Source organism: Dendrobates tinctorius, unplaced genomic scaffold, assembly GCF_039654945.1.
Source record: "Dendrobates tinctorius isolate UK_male_01 unplaced genomic scaffold, ASM3965494v1 ptg000075l, whole genome shotgun sequence".
In the NCBI taxonomy this organism is placed as follows: Eukaryota; Metazoa; Chordata; class Amphibia; order Anura; family Dendrobatidae; genus Dendrobates; species Dendrobates tinctorius.
This window is the reverse complement of record NW_027361743.1, coordinates 22,949,785-22,960,406: the sequence shown is the minus strand read 5'-3', so window position 1 is coordinate 22,960,406 and position 10,622 is coordinate 22,949,785.

Below are 10,622 nucleotides of genomic sequence, written 5' to 3'. Positions count from 1 at the left end.
ATTCTGCAGGATGTAGTGCAGGCACTTTTTCAGGAACCCTTGGCACTCTTTGGGGTCCCCATAGAACCTAGGCGGATCTGCTGGGTCGTGCTCTTCGTAGGCCAGGAGCTGCTCATAGATGGCCTTGGAGACTATGAGTGGTTCAGAAGTCTCCACAATTGGAACCACACAAGGCGGAACAAACTCTTCCGGTGGCTCACACTGGCAGGGAGAGAGTTCATGACGCTCTGCGAGCGGAAGGACATGGGACTCAGCGGGGACCATGGCCTGTGCAAACTGTCACACCCGCGCCTTGGCTGAATGGCGAGAGCCGGGGGTTGTGGCCCCACTGTGCCACAGACCAGACTACCCTGGAAGGGGCGTGACTGCGACAGCTACCTTGGTCTTCACTGGAGCCTCTGATGGTGAGGTCAGGCTTGTGCGGCAGATAGCTGTCGGGTGCCACTCCAGGGTGGTGTCTGGCTGTGGCTGCTGATCCCAATTGGAGACAAGTCACTTGGACAGATGTGGCTGACAGGCAGACTGAGACACAGGGCAAGAAGGTACGACAGATACAGAGCAAGCAGGCATGGCTTGGAGACACTGGGCAAACAGGCGTGGCTTGGAGACACTGGTTTAGGCGGGCACGGCATGAGACACAGGATGGGCGGGCACGGCTTGAGACACAGGACAGGCGGGCACGGCTTGAGACACAGGACAGGCGGGCACGGCTTGAGACACAGGACAGGCGGGCACGGCTTGAGACACAGGACAGGCGGGTACGGCTTGAGACACAGGACAGGTGGGCACGGCTTGAGACACAGGACAGGCGGGCACGGCTTGAGACACAGGACAGGCGGGCACGGCTTGAGACACAGGACAGGCGGGCACGGCTAGAGAAGGAACAGGTAGGGACCTGTTCACACAGCAGGAGTAGGTATGGATGCAGGCAGGTAGGAGTGGAATATGAAGGAACAGGTTTGGACCTGTTCACACAGGAGGTACAGGTATGGATACAGGCAGGCGTGGAATATGAAGGAACAGGTCTGGACCCGTTCACACAGGAGGTGCAGGTATGGATGCAGGCAGGCAGGAGTGGAATATGAAGGAACAGGTTTGGACCTGTTCACACAGGAGGTGCAGGTATGGATGCAGGCAGGCAGGCGTGAAATAAGAAGGAACAGGTTTGGACCTGTTCACACAGGGGGTGCAGGTGAAGGCAGAAGTGCAGAGAGAAGCTGAAGAAAGAGGTTCTGCAGTGGCAGCAGGAGTGGAGCAAAGCTGAACCACAAGGTCTGTGGAGAGAAGCTGCAGCAAGAGGTACTGCAGCGGCAGAAGGAGCCGTGCAGGCAGAGCGGCTAAGGAGCCGGGCAGACAGAGTGGCTAGAGAGCCGGGCAGGCAGAGCGGCTAGAGAGCCGAGCAGGCAGAGCGGCTAGAGAGCCGAGCAGGCAGAGCGGCGAGAGTGCAGATGCACAGATAAAGCTGCGAGAGTGTAGATGCACAGATAAAGCTGCGAGAGTGCAGATGCACAGATAAAGCTGAGAGAGTGCAGACGCACAGATAAAGCTGCGAGAGTGCAGACGCACAGATAAAGCTGCGAGAGTGCAGATGCACAGATAAAGCTGTACGAGTGCAGACGCACAGATAAGGAGGACACAAGGAAAGACACAGCAAGGAAGGGAGCCACGGACATGGAGAAAGGGAGACTGATAGACAAAGGTAGGACTGAGTTCAGACAGAGAGACAGGGACAAAGACACAAGGACCAGGATATTCAGCCTCCTGGCAGGTGGGCAGAGAACAGACAAGGCACTGGGAACAAGACTCAAGGACCAGGATATTCTGCCTCCTGGCAGGCGGACAGAGAAATGCTAGGCAAGGTACCGAGACACAGGAATACAGACTAAGAGCCTTCAGAGAAGGCAAGACATAGGACAGGGCCTGGCTAGCTCAGCATCAAGGAGCTAACTGAGTTTAGACATTGCACAGGCAATGTTTCAGTGGGAGCGGTGAAACTAAATAGTCAAGGGCTCCAGGTGATTGGTCAGGGACAGATTACACAGGTGCACCCTGACTGCATAAGAACCAGAGAGTTCAGGCGCCGCCCCCTATACACACAGTCTGGAAACATGGAGAGCAGAGGCACAGAGCTGGCAACAGACAGAATTCACAGCATGGCTTGAAGCAGAAAGTAAGTTGGTGTGCGGGGGATGGGAGGCCATGCAGTGAAGCCAGCAGTGTTGTTACAGAACGTTTCTTCTGGCTGTACATGCAGAGAGATATTGAGAGGTATGTGACCAGGGAGTGTGGGTGTCTGAAAGATAAACGTCCCAACACAGCAATGGGTTAGCTAGGCGGGTGAAATGTTTCAAAAATCTTCGATAGTACCCAGTAAGCCCTCGGAAGGCCCGAATGTCTTTCACCATTGTTGGGGTGGGCCACTCTTGCACAGCTGCCACATTTTCACTTGCAGGTCTCACTCCTTCACCAGACACGACATGCCCCAAATATTCAAACTGTTTGCGAAAGAGATTACATTTTTGTAGCTTCACCTTCAGGACGTGGCTCTGTAAATGACTTAGCACTTGTTCAAGTCACTGCAGGTGTTTCTCAAACGTGGCCATGTAGACAATGATATTGTCAAGGTAGATCAGTGTGGCCTCAAAATTCAAGTCCCCTAGGCATCTCTCCATCAAACATTGGAACGCCCTGGAAGCGTTAGGCCAAAGGGCATACGGTTGAACTCGATTAGTCCCATGGGCAACACAAACGCCGTCTTTGGCTGGTCATGTTCAGCCATGGGCCCCTGCAAGTACCTGCTGGCCAGATCAAGGGAAGAAAGGTAATTTGCCTGTCCGAAGGCAGATAGGGTCTCCTCAATTCTTGGCAACGGATAGGAGTCCCGCACTGTACAGGCATTCAGCCATCTGTTTGCATTCTGTGTTCATCCATTCTGGCCTCTTTAAATGCTTCCAATTCTTCCCTAATTTTTGGATTGTCACTGATTGTGCAGTGAGAATTTAATTTAGCAAAATCTCCCATCCTTCTTGAACATTTCTGTCCTTTAGAATATTCAGCCATTAAAACTTTCCTACCCTCTTTCTGAGTCCATTAAAATCTGCCTTTCTGAAGTCTAACTTTAAATTCTGAGTCTTCGCAGGTCTTCCTACTCTAGTAATTCAAAATTCGAGGATATCATGATCGCTGCCTCCTCGTAAGTTCCCAGCCACCTTTACTTTCTCAACCATTTCTTCCATGTTGGTAGGGATTAGGTTCAAGGTGGCATATTTTCTTGTTCTCGGTTCTACCTTTTGAAAGATAAAGTTGTCAGTGAGAGAAGACAAAAATTTTTGGATCCATTACTTTTGCCTGAAAGAGATTACCACCAAATATCTGTATAGTTAAAATCTCCCATGATCCTTATGTTAAAATTGCTATAAAAGAGAAATAGCGCAATAGTGCATTTTCCGGTGTGCAGATAACAATTTGCAAGTAATACACTCACCAAATGGAGTTTTGTAACAGGCAATGGAGAATTTGCTGCTGCAGAACCACAGATCCATGAGGGACCAACATAGATGATTCAGGATAGGAAAAATGTGGTCAGATGATCCGCGCTGCAAATCACTAAAAACTCAGATTATTAATACAGTGGTGTTTATTCTACGTATTTCAGAGTCTCACAGAACTCCTTCTTCAGGAAAAACCACCATAAAAAAAAGAGTCAATCCATATCTTCAGTCTGTCCAGGTGACCTATAGTAAACACCTACAATAGTGTCCTTTCTGTTCTTCTCTTGTTGTATTCTTGCCCAAACAGGTTCTACAGAGCTACCATTCTCTGAAGCTTGGATCTCTGTGGAGATATTTGATTTCCCAACATACAATGCAACACCTCGTCCCCTCTTGTTATGCCTGTTTCTAATAAATAAGTTGTAGCCTTCATAGTTTAACTAACTGTTCCGATCCAGGCTCTTTGAAAACAATTCCCAGACATTTTTTTGAAACCGCAATATTGGTAACAAATTCACAGGCCATCCCCTTTCAAATCACTTTCTTACACATCATGGAGGTTCTATTAAAGACATTAAAGTTACTGGCATAAAAGTGGTTAAAAAAAGTTGGAGAAAAGGAAACTTTATTTATCAGATGTCAAGAGAAGAAAGTAAATGGATATTCGAAATGAATACATTGATTCCTAATGGCCTAAATAGTGAGATTGAACTTTTTGCTTTCAATGTCTGAATATGGATAGTAAGTGATTGCGGGTATATAAGCGCCTCTCAAACTCTATGGACCATCTCTGACGAAGGAATCTGCATATTCCGAAGCGCGTAAGACAATAGTGTGGTCCTTTCAACGCTCCTTAGCCAGTCACGTGACTCCTCACGTGACCGTGATGTCACTCAAGGTCCTGCAGCTCCTCTGCTTCACCTTGCCAGCTACAGCTTACGCGCGGTGTCCTTACCATTCCATAGTAGCGGCTGGCACGCGGAAAGCTTGACTCTGTCACCGGCCGGGACAGCGTCCAATACCCAAGACATCACTTCTTGCTTGAAGCAACTGAAAATCCATATCCTTATTTGGGTTACGGCATACATCGGCATCTCTTCATTGGACCTTTACAGCCAAGAACTTTCTACAGCCTACTGCTATGCTGAGATTAAGGTACTTTTAGGTCTCCCTATGATCTGGCTATAGTAGCTATTTGGCTTTTAACTATAATTACTGTTATTTTATAACAACTGCAAGTATTGTTGTGTGTGTATTTAAATAAACCCCACTGCTGTGTAGGTTTTACTATAGAATCTTTATCCGGATACCACTTTAGCGCAAATAATATAATTATTTTATTCCACTTTTTTGAAACCCACCACAGTAACCCTCAGGGGTTTACTGTTTATGGAATTGATCACATCTACATGGGCATCCGAGAGGGTAGTGCAAAGTGAAAACTCTTACAAAAAGAAACCCTCTGGATAGTCATGTTAGATACCCTTATGCCTAATGGTCTCAATGAGGCCATCTGCTTCAAGTCTTTTCTTTGAGATATTCATATTTGTTTTTTAGTCTTGACAGTGGTATATAGGTTTTATACTTATTTTTCTCTTTTCTATATATATTTCCAGTGCTCTTGGTATTGATATTATCTATATGCTGTCAATATAGACCTTATCATCGGCTTTGGATTTGATTCCTACCTGCGATACTACAATCAACTTTTCAAGCACACCATTGATTATGATTCAATCAGCAATCTTGTTCCAGTTCTGAGGGGCTATATTATCTTGTATTCCAGACATCTATTAGCACTACTACTGTATATATTATGTCTTATATCTGTGGTACTTAATTTTGGTTATTTATTCGGCATTAATGTATCTATCGACACCTATAAAAAAAATTTATAAGAAGGGCCAATATTGATAATATATTTATCTACACATATATTTGACCTGAAGATGCCTCATTAAATTTTAGTGTTGATATATACATTATATATATATATATATCGTTTTATTTTTGTGTTACTGTTTCATTTTCTGAGTATTTTACTACTTACTATTCACCAAATCTGTCTTTTGTATGCATTACTATTGGGATACGGCTGATTTTTTGGTCTACACCATTTCCTATCTTTCACCCGGACTACATATATGTATACTGGGATACAATCTGAAGTTACTTAATTTTGATTCTTTTTGGCAAAGTTATGTGTAACAGTCTGTAGATGTATGTATAAATGCCCTTATAACATTTAATATATTATTATACTTGGCATAAAATGTCCGGATGGCCAATAAGATAGGAGAATTCTTCTAATATCTGGTGTTATACCCTGTATGTTACGTTATTATTATGCTGCAGTTTTTTAGTAGTGCCATGAGAACAATGTGCATTGTTATCCGCTTCCCTTACCTGCTGGAACATTACGTCACCCCATTACTAATAGACGGTGGACGTTTTCGATTCTGCCGGATCTATATATCTGGCTGGTCTGCTTGTATTGACTTTACTGCACAGACGCGACTCACGTGTGCGCTGTACCGCCGCTGTGGCTTTGTGCGGTGGTAGAGTTGCCGTGGTGATGGCAAGAGATGATGCACTTCCTCCTTCCCATCACACACCGCGGGCACCGGTGCACCCAGCTGGGGGTGGTGCATCACGCAGTCATACCCTCCCCTCCTGTATATAATCCCACTGTTCCTCATTGCTAACTACGCCTCTTGAAGAAACCGGGTGCGGTGAAATGCGCGTCGGGGCTTTTTATGCATTCCCCTAACGCTCCTGCTTTGGCTGCAATTTCTCAAGGTACTATGCAGATTAGCTTTACTTTAGCTTTTTATCTTTGACATATTGCATTTGTACTTTATATTGGATTACTGTCATCTCTGGTCTGCCAACCATAGCACTCTTATGAGACTTTAGCAGCCTAGTTTACATCCATGCAGTACTGTTGGCGAATGGGTGTTCTTTAAGTACTACATATTTTATTCCATCTAGTACTTACACATTTGGCTATATTATACTCTGAATATCCTGTCTTTTATAATTATTGTTGCAATAAAGTTTATTATCTTTTCTAAAGAGACCCCTATATTGTTTAATTCAATATATTATATAGCAGTGATTTCGCTTGGAATTTGTTACTGAGGTCACACTCTCTCCTTTTTCTTTTGGTTTATACCTACAATAGTGTCCTTTCTGTTCTTCTCATGCTGTTTTCTTGCCCAAACAGTTTCTACAGAGATACCATTCTCTGAAGCTTGGATCTCTGTGGAGATATTTGATTTCCCAACATACAATGCAACACCTCGTCCCCTCTTGTTATGCCTGTTTCTTATAAATAAGCTGTTGCCTTCATAGTTTTATTCCAATTATGTGTATCATCCTACCAAGTTTCAGTGATGCCTATCACATCATATCTCTCTTCCTGTATTAGCAGCTCCAGTTCTCGTTTGTTTCCCATGCTCTGTGCATTTGTACAGACATATTTTAGTTTGTATTCGTTTTTTGTTGCTGCTCTTTTTTCATTCAGAAGTTGTTGTCTTTGTTCTGTATTTTCACTTCAAGTAGCAGAGTTCTCAAAATATTTCATAATCTGCATACTTTTTCCTGGCCATATATTTCCCATCCCATAGTGCTCTAGTTTAAAACTCTACTGATGAGTTTATCAATGCATCTACAATCATGTGTTTTCAATGTAAAGTTAACATGTGGTTAATCACAAATTTACATTTGTTTCTGCTTTCCGAAATGAAGCGACGCTTTCTTTAACAGGGACTTTGCATGCTATATCTGGCTGATCCTGACCTTGATGGTTCCGGAAGCAACTTGTTATGTCTCACTTGAAGAGATGGATCCACAAAGCCATTGGCTTGTCTGATCAGTTGTTAATCAGCACAGACAGCTGGTGATATAAGTTGAGCAAGTTGGAACCGTGTTTTCAGAAGTGGCCAAACTGAAGCAGCGGCAACTAGAGTAGTAGAATAGGAGTCATGGCATCTGGTTAAGCAAATTAGACTCAGCAATGATTAGGAACGGATGCGACAGAACTGAGTTGTGTGAAGAGGAAAGATGAAGGAGCTTGATCACGCTAATTCCAATGCAGGAAAAAGGATTAGACTTGGATCCAGGAGAGTAACATGAGTTTGTTTTTGTGGAGCAAGACAGGAATGGACATGCGAGGGTAATGTTTATATTCTGGGGCTTTGGTTACAAGATGAGCCCACCTCTAACTTGTCCTTGGGCCTTTCAGATCTACAGCGTAGGGAAGAAATCTAGCTGTGGCCATTCTGTTGAGTCCATTTTCCACTTCTCTGCAACCTTATAACCTCACATTAGAAGCCATTAAAGTCACATCGCTTCAGGTATTTCCAAGAATGAGAAATGCAATAAGGTCACAGCTGCAATTGGTTCCAAAGGATTACAGGGTGCAAAAAGAGAAGTCTCAGTGACATGCACCTTCCAGCAGGCATCCTCTCTAGACTCCACTAAACACCATTATTCCTCTATTTCAGGTCAGGAAAGGATGCAACCCATCTACAGATTCCTCTAAATTGATTTGTAAAGACCTTTTCTCTTCCCAACAAGCTGCTGCAGCTCTCCATGGCAAATGCCTATCTCCTCTCACATCCCCCAACAATACGTGCTGTAGAGCGGTCCACCCCTCCATCCTAGAGCTCAGAGACATTGGGAGCTGGATGGTCCCCTCACCAGCTCCTCTTACCACTGCTCTCTTGGAGGCACCAGAGAGGAACCCACTGTTGACTGGTTGGTCACAAGTAGTGTTGAGCATTCCGATACCGCAAGTATCGGGTATCGGCCGATACTTGCTGTATCGGAATTCCGATACCGACTTCCGATATTTTTTCAATATCGGAATTCGGCATCGGAATCGGAAGTTCAGTTGATTGACGGCCTGACGTCATCATGATGCGCGGTGTGTGCGCATCATGATGCGCCGTCATTTCGGGCCTTCCGGGGGTCTCTGCCGGCCTGCCGGGGGGCTGTGCCGGCCTGCCGGGGGGCTGTGTGGACTGCCCGGGGTCTGTACCGGCCTGCCGGGGGGCTGTGTGGACTGCCCGTGGTCTGTACCGGCCTGCCGGGGGGCTGTGCCGGCCTGCCGGTGGTCTGTGCACCCTGTGGGGGTCTGTACCGGCCTGCCGGGGGGCTGTGCCGGCCTGCCGGGGGGCTGTGCTGATGTCCGGGGGGCTGTGCAAGCATCGTCCGATGGGACTACAAGTCCCATCTGGCGATGCCTGCTACCATGACAGTGATTGACACATTAGCCAATGATGGGACAGTAGTAGTCCCATCATCCGGCTAATGTGTTAAATGTTAAAAAAAAAAAAAATACTACATACATACTACATGCATGCTACATACATACTACATGCTACATACATACTACATATATACTACATACATACTACATACATGCTACATACATACTACATGCATGCTACATACATACTACATATATACTACATACATGCTACATACATACTGCATGCTACATACATACTACATACATACTACATGCATGCTACATACATACTACATGCTACATACATACTACATATATACTACATACATACTACATACATGCTACATACATACTACATGCATGCTACATACATACTACATATATACTACATACATGCTACATACATACTGCATGCTACATACATACTACATATATACTACATGCATGCTACATACTACATACATACTACATACATACATACATACTACATGCATGCTACATACATACTACATGCTACATACATACCACATACATACTACATACATACTACATGCTACATATATACTACATGCATGCTACATACATACTACATGCTACATACATACCACATATATACTACATACATACAATACATACTACATACATACTACATACATACTACATGCTACATACATACTACATATATACTACATGCATGCTACATACATACTACATGCTACATACATACTACATATATACTACATGCATGCTACATACATACTACATGCTACATACATACCACATATATACTACATACATACAATACATACTACATACATACTACATACATACTACATGCTACATACATACTACATATATACTACATGCATGCTACATACATACTACATGCTACATACATACTACATATATACTACATGCATGCTACATACATACTACATGCTACATACATACCACATATATACTACATACATACAATACATACTACATACATACTACATACATACTACATGCTACATACATACTACATATATACTACATGCATGCTACATACATACTACATGCTACATACATACTACATATATACTACATGCATGCTACATACATACTACATGCTACATACATACCACATACATACTACATACATACTACATACATACTACATGCTACATACATACTACATATATACTACATGCATGCTACATACATACTACATATATACTACATGCATGCTACATACATACTACATGCTACATGCATGCTACATACATACTACATACATACTACATGCTACATACATACCACATATATACTACATACATACAATACATTCATACAGTACATACATAGACATACAGTACATATAACATAGAGTAACATACTTACCAATACTTGTCACATTGTTCCCCGAAGCCATTGTCGTCTACGGAATAAATATTAACATAACAAACCACAAAAATACTCACCCACGATCCGAAGCAGTCCACGAGTGTGTCCCACGACGATCTTGGGTAGAGAACTGCAGCATCAGATGATGCTGCCGTTCTCTACGGGCTGCAGGAATCCAATGACGGAAGGTAGGTATCCTTCCGCACTGTATTCCTCCGCCACTTAAAAAAAAAAAAGTCCCTAGTCTCACTTTATGCCATTGCTGCGTGGGAATTTCCCACACAGCAATGGCATAAAGTGAGACTAGGGACTTTTTTTTTTTTAAGTGGCGGAGGAATACAGTGCGGAAGGATACCTACCTTCCGTCATTGGATTCCTGCAGCCCGTAGAGAACGGCAGCAACAGCTGATGCTGCAGTTCTCTACCCAAGATCGTCGTGGGACACACTCGTGGACTGCTTCGGATCGTGGGTGAGTATTTTTGTGGTT